This window comes from Scyliorhinus canicula, chromosome 11, assembly GCF_902713615.1.
Source record: "Scyliorhinus canicula chromosome 11, sScyCan1.1, whole genome shotgun sequence".
NCBI lineage: Eukaryota > Metazoa > Chordata > Chondrichthyes > Carcharhiniformes > Scyliorhinidae > Scyliorhinus > Scyliorhinus canicula.
The window spans coordinates 38,152,624-38,174,449 of NC_052156.1; the positions used below are offsets into that span (position 1 = coordinate 38,152,624).

The following is a 21,826-nucleotide window of genomic DNA, read 5'->3' on the forward strand; positions in this document are numbered from 1 at the left end:
ATAAGACTGTTTTACTATTGGAGGATATAAACATTTTTAAATCCAGCAATTTACTCACTCAAATGTAAAGAAAATAAGGTGATAGCGTCTTTTGGTACATTCCAGCACATCGTCTTCAGATTGGACCTTGATGACATATCTACAAACATATCTATGAACTTTGTTCACAATCTTTAGTTCCACAACAGCCTTCCTCTCACCCCAATTAACAAACCCTAGCTCAACTTCTGTCCTGATCACAATACTCCCCTCCTCTCCTGTTTCCTCTTTGCCTCCAGACAACTCACACGTAATGGCAAGCCTCCGCTAAGCCCCAAACAGCAGCCCAAAGTAAAACGTGTGAAACTTGCTAAGTAGCTACTAACTATAAGGAGGCTACAGGTGACAAATTTGTTTCTGAAACTAACAACTCTGAGAAATGACTACTTCGTTTTTTGGAATTCACTGATACATCTAGGAAATTACATTTGGGAAGTCAGTTAATCTTAGCTGGAATAGACAGCCCAAAATGGGGTTCCTATTAGATTCTGATGAAGATCTGAAGGCCTCCACCAGGAAGGGAATTAGATAGTAGGACATTTGGTATGACGGAGTGAACAGGGCTCAGCTGAGAATGAGCAGTATGATGGGGACACTGGATCAGTCATTCTGAACCTCTGTGCGTGCCGTGAGAAGGGTACAATTGTGCCGTGGCCGCCAGACCCCCATGCACAAGTCCTTGCAATACGCTAGGCAACAAACCCCAACCATTTCTTTCAGTGATCACCAAGGTCCCGCTGTAGCTACTGCTCGAATGCGGCCTTCAAAATCCACTCTCTTCTCAACAGCTGCCCCGTGATCACCCCCCCCCCCACCACCGCCACCCCCAGTTGACATAACAACAAACCCTCCTCAAATTTGTGATGCCAGATTTCTTTACCCACTGACTTGGGAGTGGACAACTCAGCCTTGTTTTAATCGGAAGTGGAACTGCACATGATTAATAAAGTAACAGTGCTTTCCTCCAGACCACCATATAAGGGTGCATCAGGGCTGGGTATCTTTTAGTTTAATAACAGTTCCATCCTACAGAGAGACAAAGGTTCACACCCCCCCCCCCCTCAACCACCACCACCATCACCACCCTGCCCCAGCAGCAGACCCACATCAGTGGAAAGGCACCCAATGCATGTACAGGAGAAAGAACATGTGTGTGAAAACCAGTGCTTGCATGTCGGCGAGAGTGAATGTTTGCGTGTACATGTCGGTAAGGGTGTGGTGTGTGTGTCTGCGTGGGTTTCACCCCCACAACCCAATGATGTGCAGGGTAGGTGAACTGGACACGCTAAATTGTCCCTTAATTGGAAAACAGATATTGGGTACTCTAAATTTATAAAAGAAGTTTTAAAAGAGTGTGTGTGTATGAGAACAAGCAGCGCAGTCCACTGGAAAAGGCCTCACCGACATGGAGCACGGCGAAAGAGAGAGAGGAAACATCCCTCCCATCCCAAGAGGGACACAGTTCAGTCCCATTGTACAAAAAGACAAAGCAAAATACAGAGCAAACGCAGAAAACACAAAACAGGGAACAATACAATGAAGGTAACAACTGCACACCAGAGACAAAAACCAATAGCAATCAATAAGAAAACAAAACCACCAGCATCCGTAGGGCTGGGATTAAAGAAAGGTTTACAGGGGCAATTGAAGGCGATGATGGGATTTGAGTGAACGCACATGACCGGCATCCCATGATGCAAGGAGCAAAATGGTTCAACATCTCTCTCTCTCGCTGACTGCCTGCAACTAATCTTTAACCATGGCTCCCCTCCCGCCCCCCCCCCCCCCCCCCCCCCCCCACAGTGATTGTGATTTGCAAGAATGCATTGCTGTTTTATTCATGATTTTCAAGCTGCTAGCTATGTAAGATGCCTTTTAAAAGTCAGGGTTGGATTGTGCAAAAAAAAAGAAAATTCTGCAGTTGATGGAAGTCTGAAACAAACAAAGGAACTCCAGAAAAAGTTGCCAACACTCCACAGTTCAGGGGTCAACTGTGGAGGTTACAGACAGGATGGGATTGAGTTTAACTTGAGTTGGTAAAATGTAGGATCGGCAGAATACAGAGTGGCAGAGATCCCCCCCCCCCCCCCCCCCCACCACCCCAAAAAAAAATAATCCATCATTGTGATGATCGGAATACCTTGCCCCTTTAAGAGGCTTGGCATTGCCCCTTTAAGAGGCTTGGAACCCTGGGGGACTCCGCCTCTGGCTACGCCCCCTGGGAAACAGTATTTAAGATGAGACTCCATTTTGCGAGCACACTTCTCTTGGATGCTGCCATTGTTTAATGCTTATTAAAGCTTTTGATTACTGACCTAACTTTCGCGTCGTAATTGAGAGTGCCTCAATTTAATAAGCATTTCACATCAAGATGGACAGCGGTCTGAAACCAGAGAAACTCAACCTGGATGGCAGGACGCCTGAAGCCTCGGAAATTTCCCAATTTCCCTCATTTCCCCACCCCACGCCATTTTAACTCCCAGGTCTCATTAGCATTTGACAGAGCTGTCTCCTGCTCAAAACTGTGAGGCAGAAACAGTGACTTGGGTGAGTTCCAAGGGAACAGTCTCTGGAATAAAGTTAGTGTAGGGTGTGGGTGCTGTTGTTGGAGGGAAAGGCTGAAGCTGAAAGTGAGGGGCATGGGTGTGCATTCCTTCCACTCCTAGCTCAGGTGTGTTAATTAGACTAATTTGATGTGAATATTAATGGTAGTTTAGTAGTACAGAAATTTGAGCATTGCTGAAAAGGAGACATGCTATCAAAAGTGTTTTGTCTTGCATCTGTTTTTACTTATTTTCTGTTCGGCATTAATTGGTATATCTTCATGTCTAATACTGATTAGCATTTTAACTGGAATTGTTGTACAGAGTGTAACGGCTTTGAATCAGACTGAAATTCTGATGTTGATTTTAAACTGAGCACACAGGATGAGTGACCAGGCAATGAGGAAACACTTGGCTTGTTGCAGATTGCTGAATAGTGGTGCACCCTGTGCCCCACCCTTTGTATCTGATTGGCCACTGTCGGTTAGCCACTACGTTTGATTTTGATTTTATTGTCAAGTGATCTGAAGTGCAATGAAAAGTATTTTTCTGCGGCCAAGGAAACTGATGTACCATCAATTGGACGCGAGACACGATGAAGATCCAAACTGTGGCTTTAATCAGCTAGTTGTTAGCCCGGTGGTCGACTACAGAGAAAGGCCGACCGCCGGGAACCCTGGGTACTTGTACCACGCCTCGGAGGCGGGGTCTACTTGCCTCTCGACCAATTGGTGAGCAGTCACATGACTAGTCCCAGCCAATCAAACGAGAGGCACATGGGAAACCAATGCTCTGCACCAATGGCAGTGCTCCCACTCATATCACTACAGGAACATACACAGTACGTACATAGTAGACAAAAAAGAATAATCGACAGAGTACATTGACAAATGGTACATCGATAGTGGTTGGTTACAGTGCTGAACAAGGGGCCAAACAAAGCAAATACATAAGCAAGAGCAGCACAGGGCATCGTAAATAGTGTTCTTCAGGTAACAGATCAGTCCGAGGGAGAGTCATTGAGGAGTCTTGTAGCTGTGGGGAAGAAGCTGTTCCTATGTCTGGATGTGCGGATCTTCAGACTTCTGTATCATTGTGCAGTGTTTATGAGCAATTGATTCAGCTAAAAGGAAAGTGGGTGTGCCATGGAATTGTTTGTCTCATTGAAGTGTGCCATGTCACTGAAAAGGTTGGGAACCACTGCAATAGATGATGTCAGGTTTGGCTCAGTGTGAACAATTGTGCCTCTGGAACAAAAACTTATGAGATTTAGCCTTATTCCAGAGATTTGAACGCTCATGTGGGCCAGCATTCTCTCGTCATGAGGATGCCATCAGTTGACTCTGTCCACCTGGTCGAGAGGTGGTGAAACACACCGGGACCCCTGACCTCGGAGGAGGCAGGAGCAGCTGAGATGTGTCGTTCTGCCTCTATGGGCTCCGAGACCACCCCGTTCGGCAGCAGGTTGTGTTCAGTTCTCTGAAGTCAGACATTTTGCAGAGGTTAAAATGAACATCACTCTCTCCTCACTGCAAGTCATTGTCATTCCCCTGCAGCATCTGGTCAGTTGTTTTAGCACCCTGCTTATGTATGGAGCGACCATAGCGATCACTTGCAGGCTCCAGTAATGAGAAGATGTCAGACCCCATGTTGGGAGAGGTCTTCACACCCTGGTCCTGATCATCACCGAACCGAGAGTCAATGAGGGCGTCCCCAGCCCTGCACCCCATGCAGGCCCCAGCATCACTTGACATCCTTCCTCCTGCTCTGCGGGTTGCCTGTCACCACCCTCTTGACAACCTCCTGATCCAAGGAGATGTGGCGCTCTCCCATCTCCTCCTGGTCCAGCTGCTCTCCCTGCTGCAGTGCCGGGTTGTGCAGAGCACAGCAGACCAGACCACAATGATGCGGGACACCCTCTGGGGGCTGTGTTGAAGGGCTCCCCCCACTGGTCCAATTGCCTGCTCGATCAGCGCACACGAAGGTGAATGAGCGCCATTGCAGCAAATCTCAGCGGGTGTTTGTAGTTTCCACGCTGACGGAGTCCGCCACCTCCTGAATGGTTTGCCCTTCATCCCTGAGGAACCATCCCTCCAGCCACTGCTCTCCCTCACAATCAGCCGGGACCTGCGAGCGCTCCAAGATGTAACTATCATGGACGCTCCCTAGGAGATGGGCACACACCTGCATGATGCACATTGTGGGGTCACAGCAGATCTGGACATTGAAGGAGTGGCATCCCTTGCGATTCACAAATAGCACCCCATGCTGCCATTTGGAATGCAGAGCCACGTGTCTGCAGTCGATGACTTACTGCACCTGGGAACATGCCTGCTATATGGGCAAAAGCCCATGGCTCTGGCGACCTGGTTTACCTGGTTCCGCTCCAAGTTTTTTTTTTAAATTTAGATTACCCAATTATTTTTTCCAATTAAGGGGCAATTTAGCGTGGCCAATCCGCCTACTCTGCACATTTTTTTTTGGGTTGTGGGGGCGAAACCCACGCAGACACGGGGAGAATGTGCAAACTCCACACGGACAGTGACCCAGAGCCGGGATCGAACCTGGGCCTCAGCGCCGTGAGGCGGTTGTGCTAACCACTAGGCCACCGTGCTGCCCCTGTTCCGCTCCAAGTTGATGTACATGTGGGCCCTGGCAGATAGTGCATTGATGATCTCCCTAATGCACTTGTGTGAAGCAGACTAGGAGATACCACACAGGTCACCTGTGCAGCCCTGAAGTGAACCATTGCATAGAGAGTCACAGCAGCAGTGACTTTCAGGGCCACAGGCAATGAGTGACCTCACAGCCCATGTGGTAAAAACTCTTGCCTCACCTGGCACAGGTGTTCCACCATCTCCCGGGACAGACCAGTCTCCTCTGGCACTGGATCTCTGACATTTGAAGGTAGGAAATTCTATGGCAGTATACCATGTCTGGTAATGTCTGCTCTGAGACGCCGTATCTGTGGCCCTGCACCTGGAAGGTCAACGGGCCCTATACCCCCTGTTGTGTTATGCTTCTTCTTATAGCATAAGCTGCTACCTTGATGTATACTCTGACAAAGGAAGGTTCAGACTTGGAGGTAGGTTTAACACATTTATTGAACAGTTAACAATTCTCCTACTTGAGTTTGACTCTCCTGCTGATCTTACTATAGTAACTCAGTCTAACTAACCAGTCTGCTCTAAGCCATGCAGTGGGTATGATGCTTCCTGATCTGCCCCTCTCTCTATGAGTGTCACCTTTGGAAAAGAGAAAGAGCTGGTGTCCCCTGTCCTTTTATATGGGTAGCCCCCTTGTGGTAGTGGCGCCTCTGGGTGTCTTGACTGACCATTGGTCATGTCCTATCTTACTGTGTGTCATGATGTCTCTGGTGCTCCCTCTAGTGTTTACTTAGTCTTAGTCTATTTGTATTAACCCCTTGTGTATTTACAGTGATGCATATCACCACACACCCCTCCTCTGCTGGCCTTTGTTCCTGGCCATGTGCAATGGCATACCAATGTCGTTCCTCTGGTCGATCGCAATCTACAGAATTGCCAGCTCGACTGGCTCCATGGTTCTCCCAAATCAGAAACTGAAAGGAAGAGAACATCAAAGCTAGTGATGAGAAGTCCTGACAAAGCCCTGACCCTCAGCCCTCTCAGTATCTGGGACATGTACCCATGAGCATCCCCCTATGTCAGCACCTTTCCCCTAAACCTCACTCCCTCCACCCCTGTCCCACACAACAGCCACTTCCCCACAGTTGCCCCTCTCAACTCAATCTAAATGAAGTGCTTCGACCCTTGAGAATCTCAGTGGTCTGAATGCTCTTCCTTTCTCCCCCCCCCCCCCCCCCCCCCCCCCCCCGCCCCCCCACTGCCATTGGTGAGGGCAGTTGAGTGCATTCAACAAATCTGCATTCTAACCTCGTGGGAGGACAAGGTGCTGCCTCCGTTATCCCTTCAATGTGGTGACTGATGAGTTAATTCACCATAATGCATTGCATTGGCCATATCTGTGTCACCTCTCTGTTATGTAGAAGTGAGTATGAGTCTTGGAGTTCAATGCTTGGGGGCCCGGCTTCCAACTGTTATGATCAACACAAATAGCCAAGAAAACTAAATCAAATAAACTAAGGGACAATTTAAAGGGACAGTCCCTGAAAGGAAAACTGCCTTAAGCAAACAGCAAATCACGAATGAAACTTAAAACATCAAATTAAAATGTGATGAAAGGGGTCAAGAAGGCAGCCAGTCCCTGAGGTGCCCAATGGCACAGAAGGCCTGACGGTGCCAGGGGCTACCACCTGCTCCCTCTACAGGAACACCCGACCATGAATTTAGTCTTGGTGGAGGGACAGAGTCAGGTCGGATGACCCCCTCGGTCGCCCACTGCCTGGATGACAAGTTTGTACACTCAAGCATTGCGATGCTGACTAGTAAACCAGAATCCGAGGATAAGGATATGGGGACCCTGGTTCAAATCCCACCACGGCAGGTGATGGAATTTAAACTCAGTCAAAAAAATATCTGGAATTAAAAGTCTAATGATTATCATGAAAACATTGTCGATTGTCGTAAAAACCCATCCTGTTCGCTAACGTCCTTTAGAGAAGGAAATCTGCCATCCTGACCTGGTTTGGCCTATATGTGACTCCAGACCCACAGCAAACATGGTTGACCCTTAACTGCCCCCTCAAGGGTAATTAGGCGATTGGTAATAAATGCTGGCACAGCCTGCGATGCCAACATCCCATGAACGAATAAAAGAAATTACATGGGGCTGGTTTAGCACAGGGCTAAATAGCTGGCTTTGGAAGCAGACCAAGGCAGGCCAGCAGCACGGTTCAATTCCCGTACCAGCCTCCCCGAACAGGTGCCAGAATGTGGCGACTAGGGGCTTTTCACAGTAACTTAATTTGAAGCCTACTTGTGACAATAAGCGATTTTCACTTCAATTGACTCGGCAAGGAAGGGTCAGGGACCTGATTAGACAACTGACTTACCCTTGTGGCAAGCGAGGTATATCTGATGCGTGTGAAGACTGAAATTAAATTCACCCTCACTCCCAGTTCTCAAGGACTGTGGACTAAATGACGCTTCCATCATGAATCCATTCAGTATTCACTGACAGCCTGGCCCCCATAACCAGTCACCTCTCATACAGGTCATGTCCTCTGGTTTCACAGTGCTCCCTGAGTGTGGGGATTCATTCTGACTGCACTCATCCTCATCCCTGTCTATGGGCCTTCAGGCATCATGAGGCTAGTGACCAACTCTTGTCAGAATCCCCCACTCTGCCCATACAGCCTGGCATCTCATCGGACCCCACCCAAGAACCTCCAGTCGCCCCCTCCCAACACTTCTCCACTATAATCCAGTTCAGGGGGGACTGCTGTAATCTAGTTCAATTTTTGCCCATCCTATCGTAACCAGAGTATTATTTCCAATAGCCTCTCTTTTCCCTTCTGCACAGTTACATGTGGTATCCCCGAAGGATCTATCCTAGGTTTGTTACTAATTCTGATCTATATGCTGTCCCTGGACATCATCATCTAAGAAACAATGTCAGTTTGCACATACCCTGGCACCTGCTGCATCTCACCGTCACCTAATAATTTTTTATTCTTTTGTTGTTACAAGTAGGCTTACATTAACACTGCAACGAAGTTACTGTGAAAAGCCCCTAGTCACCACATTCCAGCGCCTCTTCGGGTACACAGAGGGAGAATTCAGAATGTCCAAATTACTTAAAAGCACGTCTTTCGGAACTTGTGGGAGGAAACCGGAGCACCCGGAGGAAACCCACGCAGACCCCGGGAGAACGTGCAGACCCAAGCCAGGAATCGAACCTGGGACCCTGGCGCTGAGAAGCAACAGTGCTAACCGCTGTGCTACCATGCCTTTCTCAACCCCTAGAATCTCTCCAAGTTGGCAGACTGTTTTTCTGATATCCATTGCTGGAAGAGGTAAACATCTCTACCACTAAATATTGGGAAGACTGAAGCCTCTGCCTTTGGTCCCCACCACAAATTCCACTCGTGTGCCATTGACTTCATCCCCTCTGCAGCTATTTAAGGCTGAAGCAGACTGTTCACAACCTTTGTGTCATTTTTTCAACCGCATACCTCCACCATCACCAAACCGGTTCATTTCCACCTCCACAAGATCGCTCAACTCGGCCTAGTTTCAATTCACCTGCTGGTAAAACCATCAATCGTGTATTTATTGCCTCCAGATTTGGCTATTCCAATGCATCCTTGACCGGCCTCCCGTAATCTACACTTTTTAAACTTGAGATCATCCAAATCACTGCTGCCTGTGTCCTGACGCACACAAAGTCACATTTACCTACCACCCCTGTGCTCACCAGCCTACATTGGCTCTCGCTTAAATAACCCCACAATTTCAAAATTCTCATCCTTCTTTTCAAAATTCCTTCACCATGTAATCTCTTCCAGGCCCACTCACCTGAAATATCTGCATTCTTCCAATTTTGGCCTCTTGAACATCCCTGTTTTTAATCAATCCTCCGTTTACTTCTGTGCCTTCAGTGGCCGGGACCCTCGGCCTTGGAATTCTCTCTCGAAACCATTTCCTCACTTTCCCTTTTTCATCCTTTCAGACTTTTCATTAAAAACTATCTTTTTTAACTCCTTATTTGACTCAGTGTCAAAGTTGGTGTGAAAACGCAGGAGGTGTTATGACCTCAGAAGTATTATACCATTGAAGTTACTGATGCTGCTGAAAAATGGAATCCCTCCCCTCCCCCGCCATTTGCCCTGTCCTATCAGGTGGATGTGAAAGCTCCCTGGGCATTAGTTGAATAAGAGCAAGAGAATTCTCGCAGTGGTGTGGTGAAACTTTATACGTCAACCATCCTCACTAAAACTGATTATCCAATCATTTATCTGATAACTGTTTATTCACCTTGCGCACAGTTTGGCTGTGATATTTCCCTGCCTCAGGGTGGTTACACCTCAAAAGCACTTTATTGGCTGGAGTCATTTGAGGTAATGAAAGGTGCTATGTAAATGCAGGTTCACTCTCTAAGTAATGATCTCCCAATATAGAGCTGAGAAGAACAAAAGCTGCTAAACCTGGCTTCTACTTGAAAATGGATTGAAGATCACACCAGTCAAGAACATCGTCTGCTTTTCAGATCGAATTTTCATTGTAAAATCTTGTGGCAGTTTCTAGAGAACCATATCAACAGATACATTTCTGACATCAACATTCAGTTAATAGTTTCTTGACAAATGTTGGGCTGGGTTCTCCATTTCGGCGGCTAAGTGCCGGCACCAGCGGAGCATGTGTGGTCTTTTACGACAAAAAAATCGGCATGAAATCCTCACCGATTCAAGGACCGGTGAGGGGCTAGCATCGGCACCAGGTGAAACTCCTGCATCCCACGCCGAAAACAGGCGGAGAATGGCCGGGTCATGGGCTGCGCACAGCTGATGACCTGCAATGGTTGTGCCGTACAACATGGTGCCGGCCGTGCGTGGACCCAACCTGCCATCCGTGATCCCACAGCCCACACCCCGGCCACCCCCCCCCCCCCCCCCCCACCATTCCCCCAGCCCTCGCAGAAGCCTCCCCCAGCCAGCGGCACGGACCCCGGCCGAGCATGGCGGCGTTGGACACAGTCCGCAGCCGCCACGCCGAGTTCACGATTTGTGGAACCACATGTGATCCGCGGCGTCTGGAACTCGGCCAATTGGGAGCGGAACATTGCAGGTGGGCCGGCCGATGACGCGGCAACGACATGCAGTGCGCGTCACGATGGCGGCAGTTTGGAGGAAAAGGAGCATGGCTTTACAGGTGTCAAACCACCGCTGGCCCCGATTTTGGCGTAGGAGCCTATTCTCCACCCGGTCACCGAACACGAAGAATCCTGCCTGTTATCTTTGCTGTTGCTTTCCTTGTAACACTAGAAGAGAAATTGCACGAAATCAAAAATAATGCATTGTATAGAGTGACGTACAACATATTTTTCCATAATGCTTCATATGCATCGGGAGATCACAGGTGGACAAATGTTAACGAAACCCATGCTCAAAGTTTCTCAAATGTCTGAACACATTTATAAAATGCATATCGTGCTTACAGTAGAGGTAAGAATGGATCACTACTGTATAAATAAATAATGTCTGAAATCAAATTCTAACCACAGATTTATAAGTCAAATATGTTTAACCAGATTCCGTGATTATTTTTGTTTTACTCATTATGACCATATTTATTTATCAACAATTTAAATATTTCCACCAATTTGTATCTGAATTTGAGAGTAACACTGCGTTACTAAATATGTAATGGCTAACTTTTAATATCATAGCAGTTCCAGCTCTCCAGTCCTGCTAATCTGGAATAACAATTGTTACCTGAGGACTGTTTCTGTCATTGTGCCATGTGAATATAAAAACTTTGACTTTCTTTAGTAGACTGTTATGGGAAACAATGACAAACTGCACAGCCCCAGCAGAACTCAGCATAATAATTCAAGTGCAGTCACTCAGTCAGATCTAACCGATGAGGTGATGTGTGTTATGAACTGAAACACATTGAGAAGTGCCATTCACAAAAGTCCAAGCAGACCTTGATCTTATTGGTATGTTTTGGAAAAACATTCTGGAACAAAATTAATTGTGATTTTTTGTGATAATAAATCATCACCACACAGCAGGGCTAGACAGGGTAGAATCAGAAAGAATGTTCCCGATGATGGGGGAGTCCAGAACTAGGGGTCATATTTTGAGGATAAGGGATAAATCTTTTAAGACTGAGGTGAGGAGAAATTTCTTTGCCCAGAGAATGGTGAATCTGTGGAATTCGACACCACACAAAGTAGTTGAGGCCAAACGTTGTGTAATTTCTAGAAGGAATGAGATATAGCTCTTGGGGCTAATGGGATCAAGGGATGGCACGATCAGGTTATTGAACTTGATGATCAGCCATGATCATAATGAATGGCGGAGCAGGCTCAAAGGGCCGAATGGCCTCCACCTCAAATTTTCTATATATGTTTCTATGTAGCACATAACCATTTCTGTTTTAAATACTTATTTTCAAAAATCTTCACATTGCTAGCTAATGGAATTGCTGTTTGGCTCAATTGGTAACTCTCACTCACCTTGAGGTCAAAAGGTAACAAGTTTACATCACACAATGGTTGAGCAAATAAAATAGTTATCAAGTTAGCTCAGTATTATAATTTGGAAATGCAATCTTCCAGATGTGATGTAAAACGACTGCCATACATTCTGGGTGAATGTAACATATCAAATTGCATAACCTAAAAAATATAAGAGTTTCCCAGGTGCTTTAGCTCAACCAACACCCTCAAAAACAGACCAATTGGTCATTCATCATTTTGTTTGTGGGCTTTGTAGTACACAGATTGACTGCTACATTTGGCTGCACAACAATAGACAGTGCACTTCCATGGTAATTCATTGGAAATGAAGTACTTTGAGTTGTCCTGTGGGAGATATAAAAGCAAGCCTTTTACTTTTCCCTCTGTACAGTGACTGCTGACCAAATTGATTTTATGTAACATTCTGGTCAGTCACATGTTTTATGGACACGTTGGCCTTTGGTAAACATCCAAAGTTAGCTCCTGTTTAAAAATGCAAGTTATTATTTTCCCACAATATTACACTGAGTAAAACCTTTTCAAACCCCTTTAATTGTATTACAGTCTAAACACATGTCAATACAATTATGATAAAATTACACTCGCGTAATTAGCATGTATAAGATACCTAATCAGATAGTTTGTTCACAATTAGATAGCACATCACTACTTCTTCAAAAGCAAGATAATGATCAGATTAACCAATAAGAGGTGTTCTGTGGGAAGGAACAGATTTTGAGGACTTTGAAACCATTTAAAACGAAACATTTCATTTTCTCAAAGTACTTAACTCAATTGAATGCCAACAATATTGATTTGTTGAGAAGAATTCATTCTTAAAGCAAGCTCTTCAGATACGATGACTGTTCTGCTGAAGCTGCCGAGTTGTCATTGCATTTACTCCATGCAGTGGAAAAAATAACTATTTTGTTGTTGTATTACAAGGAATCAAAACTTTTGTCATCTACGTAGTTGAAAATATCCCAACCCTCGAATATAGAGAAGCTGAAAGAATTCTGTGAAAATGTAACCAATGTCCTGCTTTCCCCATTACATTTGCAACCTATTGTCTCGCTGGTAGTAAAATAACTGACTCCACATCATTAAATAGATGGTTTTAAGCTTTCTTTAAAAGTCAGAACTACCTGAAGAGAAAGCACAGTCATTTTGCCGCCATTGTGTGCTTCAGTATTTATAATCAATAGAAACAGTGAAAAGGTGGCAACGTCTTTAGTCCATTGTGAAGCCCGACGTGGAGTTGATTTGTTCTCTGGCAAGTGTCAGGGACTTTATAAAGAATAATTTTGTTAAATTCAGCAAATGAAGCACTAGATTTTAGGATAAGAAAGAAAGATGGGCAGCAACACTGGAGCAGCTTTGTTCGACTTTTGTCAAAATGCAGTTTGAAAGACTGATGTGCTGCAGAAACCCTGCTACAAACTGATGGAGTTTGGCTTTCAGGCTGTAGGTTCAATAAGTCTTTCTGATTGTAGATAGTCTTCAACTACGAATGCTTTGATTTCTCTGATAGTCGTTATTGTCTAACGTTAGATATTCACCGGCAGGAGTAACGACCAAATTAACAGAATGATCGGGATTTTGTTGGTGCAAGCCGTTCCTGGACGTAGCGACTAGAACTGTGCGCCACTTCAGCTTTCTTTTTGCCTTTTTGCCTTTCTCGGGCAATTATAATTAACATTCAAAGTGCCAGCAGTGTGCGTGCTAAACATGTTAGAATCAACAGCTGGGGAATCTTTCAGGCTGTCATCATCTGCCAATGCAGGATATCCAGCCAGCCTATTCTCCTGGTCAGACAGAGGCTTTCCATCACGGTCGCAAGTTTCCAGCCTAACTACGTTGCCATTAACATGACACTTGAGAGCACAAAGGGTTTTCTCAACTCAAATTTCACCTGTAAATATTTCACATTCTAATCATGTGTGATCGCTGTCATTTGTCAGGGAACCAGCTAAGTCAGAGAGCTAAATACACTGGCATGTCCCATGTTTGGCTAAAGAACGCCGCAATTATGACTTCAAGGGAGTTAGGGACATTTGCTTTGTTTCACAAAAATGTAGATACATAGAAAGTAGGAGCAGAAATAGGTCATTCGGTCCTTTGAGCCTGTCCCGCCATTCATTATGATCATGGCTGTTCATCCAACTCAGTAGCCTGTTCTCGCTTCCTCCCCATATCCTTTGACCACTTTAGCCCCAAGAGCTAGATCTAATTCTAATCTAATTGAAAACATACATTGTTTTGGCCTCAACTGTTCCCTGTGGTAGCGAACGCCACAGGTTCACCCCTCTCTCTGTGAAGAAATTTCTTCTCATCTCAGATGGTTTACCCCGTATACTCAGACTGTTATTCCGGGTTCTGGACTCTCCCACCACCGGGAACATCCTTCCTGCATCTACCCTCTCTACAATTTTATAGGTTTCTATGAGTTCCCCTCCTGATTTTTCAGAACTCTAGCAGTCCCACCATCCAAGCAATCAGTCTGCTAACCCTTCGCCACACTCCCTCTATTGCAAGAACCTCCTTCCTCAGCTAAGGAGACCAATATTGCATACAATATTCCACAATAGTGTTTTGTCTTTTTTTTTGGTTCATGTTAGTGTCCAGAGTTACACTCACCAAACTTTGGGGGCAGTTTAGCTCACTTGGCTGGACAGCTGGTTTGTGATGCAGAGCAGAATTCCCGTTCAATTCCCGTACCGCCTGAGGTTGTTCATGAAAGCCTCCTTCTCAACCTTGCCCTTCACCTCAAAGGGGGAAGCAGCCTATGATCATCTGGGACAATGGTGGATTGGCCGTGATAAATTGCCTTTAGTGACTAAAAAGGTAAGGAGGGGTTATTGGGTTACAGGGATAGGGTGGAAGTGAGGGCTTAATTGGGTTAGTGCGGACTCGATGGGCCGAATGGCCTCCTTCTGCACTGTATGTTCTAATGGCGACTTTACCTTATCTTACTCACCAGTCTGTGGGAGATGGCTGAACATGGAGGCTCAACTAGCCTGGACATGGCTGAATTTGCAGTCATTGTCTAAGAACAATCTCAGAAGGAGTAATTGAAGGGTTGTAGGTGAATTCAAAGTTCTGTAAGCCAATACCCCGAGTTGCTGCACATAGGTAGAGTAGCTCTATCTGCAGCTGAAGGCCATCCTCCAGTAAAAGCACAGCTGCTAGTTTCATGGAGGAAAATTTGTGACAGAGTCAATTAAGTAATTCAAGTTCCTTATAAATGACGGCAAATCAGGATGATTTGTTGGTATCAGTAGTTCCTTAAGTCAGCACCTATTTATTGTGGGACTCCTGTGTGTTCTCTGCGATGAGAAACCATTGAACACTGATCAAATGCAAACTTTTTTTCTGTTGAAGAATATGGAGTGCCCTGATGCCAACATAAGTATCTGGGGGCCGGTTTAGCTCACCTGGCTAGACAGCTGGTTTGTGATGCAGAGCAAGGCCAGCAGCATTGCTTCAATTCCCGTACCAGCTGATTCAGGTTAAATCACCATCAGTTGGCTCTGCCCCTCACAGGGAAAAGCAGCCTATGGTCATCTGGGACTATGGTGACTTTACCTTACAATTTACAATGCTTTGGGCTCCATGGAATGACACTTCGTGTCAAGCCTCCTTTCTATTGATGGGAACTGGGCATTGCAGACTGTGCCAGCATTTATTGCCCATCACTCATTGCCATTGAGCGGCAGAATGGCTGACGGCAGATTCCTATCCCTAAAGGACATCTGCAGTGGCAGAATTTGAACCTGGGTCCCCCCGAACATTAATCTGGGGTTCTGGTTCACTACTCCACTGACAATACCACTATACCACCGCCTACTTGTTGAATGTTGCACCTTTACAAGATAACGTTTAACCCATGCTTGATATGTGGGCAGAAGTCTGTTAGCATTAAACTGTTTTAACAGTTTGACTTCTACAGAACGAGATGTCCATGATCTGGTTATGAATTGTTATGCAGGTCAGTGTGAAAATGAAAATGAAAATCGCTTATTGTCACGAGTAGGCTTCAATGAAGTTACTGTGAAAAGCCCCTAGTCGCCACATTCCGGCGCCTGTCCGGGGAGGCTGGTACAGGAATCGAACCGTGCTGCTGGCCTGCTTGGTCTGCTTTATAAGCCTCCGATTTAGCCTTGTGAGCTAAACCAGCCCCATAGCTAAACCAGCCCCATAGCTAAACCAGCCCCAGCCCCATGCAGCACATGGCACATCTCTGCGGCATCTTGCACTGAAGCAGAAGCAACAAAGTGGGCCACCTTCAGCATATGCGTTTAAACTGCCCTATAAATGTGGCCAAAGTACTTCCAAGTTTCTTCACACAAGCATTTTGTGGCTTCTCATAAAATCCCTTTGCTGATCTCCAGAGTGCAGCATAGTGAGAAAAAGATTATCCATCCTTTACTTCTTGCATGGTTTTCAGTGCAAAGGGATTTGAATACAGGAGTGAGGATGTCTTGCAGCAATTGAATAGAACCTTGGTCAGACCACACCTGGAGTACCGTTTTGGTCCTGTATAAGGAACGATATACATGCAATGCAGGGAGTGCAATGGAGGTTCACCAAACAAATTCCTCAGATTGCAAGATTTCTCATGAGGAGTGATTGAGGAATCAAAGTCTGTTTTCTCTAGAGTTTCAAAGATGAGAGGTTATTTCATTGAAACTTGTGACATTCTTACAGGATGTGACATTGTTGATATAGATAGGGGCTGGAATTCTCCGTTTGGTAGAATAGTTCCCGCCGGGGCTGAATAACGTGCGATTCGCACTCCCGTTGGGGCTAAGCAAGTCAGGGCACGCAAATGAGCCAACACTCTGCTGGCGTGAATTGAAAGCAAATCCCGGTTGGTAACCACTGGGGCCAAAATTAACGGCAATAATCTGACAGCTGGAGCTGTTTTAAAGTGCTTCACTTACCACATACTCACTGAAGCAACAAGGTGGCTCAGAGAAGACTTACTCCCCCCCCCCCCCCCCCCCCCCCCCCCACCTCCAGTTCAGGAGTCCAAGATGGACCCACAGCTTCATGCCAGTGAGGAGAGGACGGACACCCTCTCTCCCCAGGGTGCGCCGCAGTGCCCTCCTGAATAGCGCCTGGGAAGCAGTGGCAGAGGCAATCAGCACTGCCAGCCTCACCAGGAAGAGACAGCTGGTGATCTTGAGCGGTTGAGTCACTTGTGAGGCCTCTGCCATGTGAGGGGCAGAGAACCAGGGAGGGTTCCTGATGGAACCATCAATTCTACAGACACGTGCTTGGAGGATTAGAATAGCGGTTTTAATATATTTACAACAGCCTGTTAGCCGTTGAACTTTCGGTGAACTGGGTGGCTGACTCTGTGGCATGGATCTTTATACAGCAGCTCCAGGGGGAGGAGTTCTGGGCGGAGCCAAGGGGGGAGCCCAGTACAAACTCTCGAGTACTCCCAGAGCTACTCCCCTGGTGGTCAGGTAGTGCAACTGCACTTACAATATCGGCACATATACTGGGAACAGAGTGACATTGGTAACTTATAATACAGTGTGAATCTCATTCACCACAGTTCCAAAGGTCACGGTGCAGCTGCCCCCTGGTCGGGATGAGCTCTGCTGATCCCCTGCTTCCTTTGCAGTGGGACAGCGTTTCTGAGGAATGCCAACACCTGGTGGGCCCCTGATTGAGCTTGATAATGCAGCTGGGGTACAAGGGAGTCCACAGGATCAGAATGGGTCTGCTCCCAGTTGACCAGAGGCTCTCTGAAGGTTCAAAGGACACGGGCAGCACTCAGCCATGTCAGCAGCCAGGACCCTGTAAGTGGCACCAGAGAGATGTGTTTAAAACACAAACTGACATACTGGTGGTCTAAGCCAGGCCACCCCAATCCCGAGGGGGACACTCCCAGTTCATGGACTTGGCACCAAGTAGTTGCTGGCTGCGGGCCAGGCCCGGGCAGCCACCCCCAGCAAGCCCGGCAATCTTGGAAGATTTTTCAGAGTTTTTTTAACCATCCGCTCCTCCTCTGCAGTCATGGTGCCCAGGCACCAGTTGTAAAGAACAAAAGAACTAGGAGCATGAGTAGGCAATTCAGCCCCTCAAGCCCACACCGCCATTCAATACAATCCTGGCTGATCGCTGCTCGGCCTCAATTCCACTTTCTGTATAACACTTCAACTCATTAATAATTAAAAATCTGTCCATCTCCTTGAATTTACTCAATGTCCCAACATCCACCGCTCTCTGGGGTAGTGAATTCCACAGATTCAGAACCATTTGAGAGAAAATATTTCTTACCTGTTTTACAGGGCAGCACAGTAGCGTAGTGGGGCAGCATGGTAGCATAGTGGTTAGCACAATTGCTTCACAGCTCCAGGGTCCCAGGTTCGATTCCCGGCTGGGTCACTGTCTGTGCGGAGTCTGCACATCCTCCCCGTGTCTGCGTGGGTTTCCTCCGGGTGCTCCGGTTTCCTCCTACAGTCCAAAGATGTGCAGGTTAGGGGGATTGGCCATGCTAAATTGCCCTCAGTGTCCAAAATTGCCCTTAGTGTTGGGTGGGGTTACTGGGTAATGGGGATAGGGTAAAGGTCTGGGCTTGGATCCGATGCTCTTTCAAAGAGCCGGTGCAGACTTGATGGGCTGAATGGCCTCCTTCTGCACTGCAAATTCTATGACAATTCTGTCACCTACGGAGGCACAGTGGTTAGCACTGCTGCCTCACAGCTCCAGTGACTTGGGTTCAATTCCAGGCTCGGGTGACTGTCTGTGTGGAGATTATATGTTCTCCCCCTGTCTGCGTGGGTCCCCTCCGTGTGCTCCGGTTTCCTCCCACAGTCCAAAGATGTGCAGGTTAAGTGGATTGGCTAAATTGCCTCTTAGTGTCCAAAAGGTTAGGTGGGGTTACTGGGTTACGGGGACAAGGTGGAGGCATGGGCTTAAGTAGGGTGCTCTTTCCAAGGGCCGGTGCAGGTTTGATGGGCTGAATGGCCCCCTGCACTGTAAAAACGGACGACCTCTCGTTCTTGATTGCCGCGCTCTTTTGCCTTCTTTGCCAACATTTTATCATCGTACATAGGATGATAAATATATATCTCAATTGCATCTCCTCTTATTCTTCTAAATTCAAGCAGGTATAAACCTAAAATACCCAATGTGGTAGTATGACTAGAGGTACTACGGTACCTAGAAATGCCGAGACACCATTGGTGGAGAAGGCTTGCTGCTCATTGGCCCAATGGTATGTAACACTAGTCACCCATTGGTTAGGATTTTAAGGTAGCTCCGCCCAGTAAGGCGGGGTATAAGAGCCGGTGTATCCCCCACAGCTTCCTTTCTGTACCTGAGCTGCTGGGGGAAACATCTTGTCTATTAAAGCCTTCAGTTCGGACTACAACCTTGTTTCTGTGGTCATTGATAGTGCATCACCCAATCTCTGTTCAGAAGACAAACCCCTCGTCTCTGGAATCAATCTAGTGAACTTCTCTAATTTACGCCTGCGTGACTGCCGCCTAAGAGGGCCGGAGCATCGTGGAGGTGGGGAGCACGAAGTGGCCAAGCTGTTAATGAGATTAAAATCCATGCAAATGATGGTTTTGCATGGACCCACCTGCTTGGGGCGCAAACCTCAATATCGCTGCCAGCGAGGGGCCGGAACATGGCATCGGATCCGGCGCTTTGTGCAAAACAGATTTATTTTCAATTTCGCACAACTCACCGCCTGATCGCAATTCTTGCTTCCGGCGTCGTGAAGTGGAGAATCCAGCCAAGGTATTTTCCCATGGCTGGTGAATCGAGAATCACGGGACATAGTCTCTGAGTAAGAGGAAGGCAATTTCTGACTGAAATGAGGATGAATTTCTTCACTCAGGTGATGGTGAATTTTAGAATTCTCTGTGCCAGAGGGCTGTGAAAGCTCAATTATTGAGCATGTTTAAGACAGAAATAGAGAGATTTTTTGGATGCGAATGGTATCAAGGAATATGGGGATATTGTGGGAGAGTGGAGCTGAGGTAGACGATCCAATATGGTCTGATTGAATGTTGGAGAAAGCTTGTTGGGCCGAATGATCCCATGCAATTCAAATGGTCAACGTAACTGAGAATAATGAAGAAAGGTTCATCAGGAAAGAACGTGCAAAAAAATTCACGAGTATCCAACCAAACTAATTAATGCACAATATAAACCACACTAAAGACAACGTTCAAAACAAAAAAGAAAACATACCTGCTGCAGAAACAATCACCTTCCTTTAAGAAGTCTAGTTATGACATTATTACGAATTGTTTCTGCTGTATTTATTTATGCCTGACAATTAATGTCATAAAGATTCCTGTTGTGATATGTTTTACGGCTCTGCCATGACTATCAAACTGGGACGTCCATGTTGTAACATGTTTTTAAGGGATTGTAACAGGCCATCACTTTTGGGGAAGTATGTAATGTGATCAAGCCTCAGTTTCACTTCAGCCTGGAGTAGAAAACAGACGCACAACTCTGCAGCTCTGACGTTCCCAAGCTTTCTGTCCGTGGATATCAGTTCACATGTGCTTAAAATTAATAAAGGAACCCACAATGTGTTTGCAAAATCTTTTCTGAATGACTGGTGCCTTTATTTCATGATGATACACACAATGTGGTGTGCAGCAGTGGTGCGCAAACTGGTGGTAAGTTTCAGTACAAGTACAACATGGTGAACAGTCTTCCATCATGCTGCATGGCATGAGACAACCCTCAGTATTCTGGTCAGACGGCAATGAAGAGGCAGCATCGGAGAGTGTTGAAATTGCACAGAAAGCCTATGAAGACACAGTGCAGAGATAGTGTTCAAGTAAAAAGCTGGTAAGCAAATGGATCACTTGTGGTGAGTAGGGTAGTGCATCGAAAGGACCAGCACCTGGTTAACTCAGTCAGGAAAGGAGAGTGACAAGAATCTGGGCCGGACCGACAGCGGGCAATCGAGAGTCAGACAAAACAATCAAAAAAATCGGCCAGAGAAGGTTGGAATTATAATGTGTGGAGTTTCTTGAAAGCGCGTGATAGGGGCTAAAGTGACATCATCCGAGGGTCCAAAGGAAGGCTGAAGATGTATTGTCAAAATGTCCACAAAATTCCCAGGTTTAAATTAGGAGACAGCTGACCTCATGTCATGAATTCAGAATGTTTAAACAGCTTATAGAACTGGTTTCTTGATTCAGGTGTATCTGAACCAGCAAAACAACCAGAAAATCCCATCCAGCAATTTGAAATGAAGGCCCAGAAAGGTTGAATATGTCAGGGTTGACAGGAGAAGAGCTAAAGGATACGCAAAAGATATGAACAACATTAGAAATCCGTTTCAGGATCAGGTTGAACTTCTATAATCATTGCCTAGAGTTAATGTAATTTCGACAACAGCTTGCAGAATACACAGATCACTTTCAGCAAATGCGGTGAAAAGGATACATGCTGTGATTTTTCAAACGCAGAGCTGATAGACAGAATTGGCGAGTTCATGATCGCATCCAATTCCATGGAAGATTTTCAGAAAGATATATTAGCGAAGCTCAAAACATATGGCATCGAAGAACTACTCAAGGATGGACGTATATACAAAGCGATCCTCGCATGTCAATGAAGCTTACAGGTCCCAAGTACCAGCCCAATTGCTGATGCAATCACTAGAATACCCAAACCTAGCAAGACATGTGGATGGTGTGGACCTCCACATGCACCAAGGAAATGCCCAACTTTCCATTAATTCTGCAAGGCATTTGGCAGAAGGGGCCATTGGCAGTGCACTGGAGCAAATGTCGATGCAGCTACAAAGAGCTGTGCATTTATCCAACAGACTGTATACAATGGGCATTTTCAAGCAATAAGAATGCCCATCTGGTATCCCGTCAGAAACATATGCATGAGGTGGTTGACAAACCATAAAATGGCACTGATATGCATGAGAATATGAAGAGCGTTGAACACATATTTCACACTGTCAATCTCGTAGAAAGTGTAGATACTGTCACACCATCCAGTCTCGTGCAAAGTGTAAATACTGTCACACCATCCAAATTGTTTGCCAAGATTCAAATTATCTTCCGGAAGAAAGTTGGTAACGACTCATTATTGGCCAAGATTAACAGAGG

At 46.1% G+C, this 21,826-nt stretch overlaps 1 protein-coding gene across 5 annotated transcripts in view; it reads left to right on the forward strand.

Annotated features, from left to right (window-relative positions):
* The window catches only part of cacna2d3a (calcium channel, voltage-dependent, alpha 2/delta subunit 3a), a 1,093,156-nt gene that overhangs the window by 593,494 nt on the left and 477,836 nt on the right, over positions 1-21,826 (forward strand). The window lies entirely within an intron of this gene.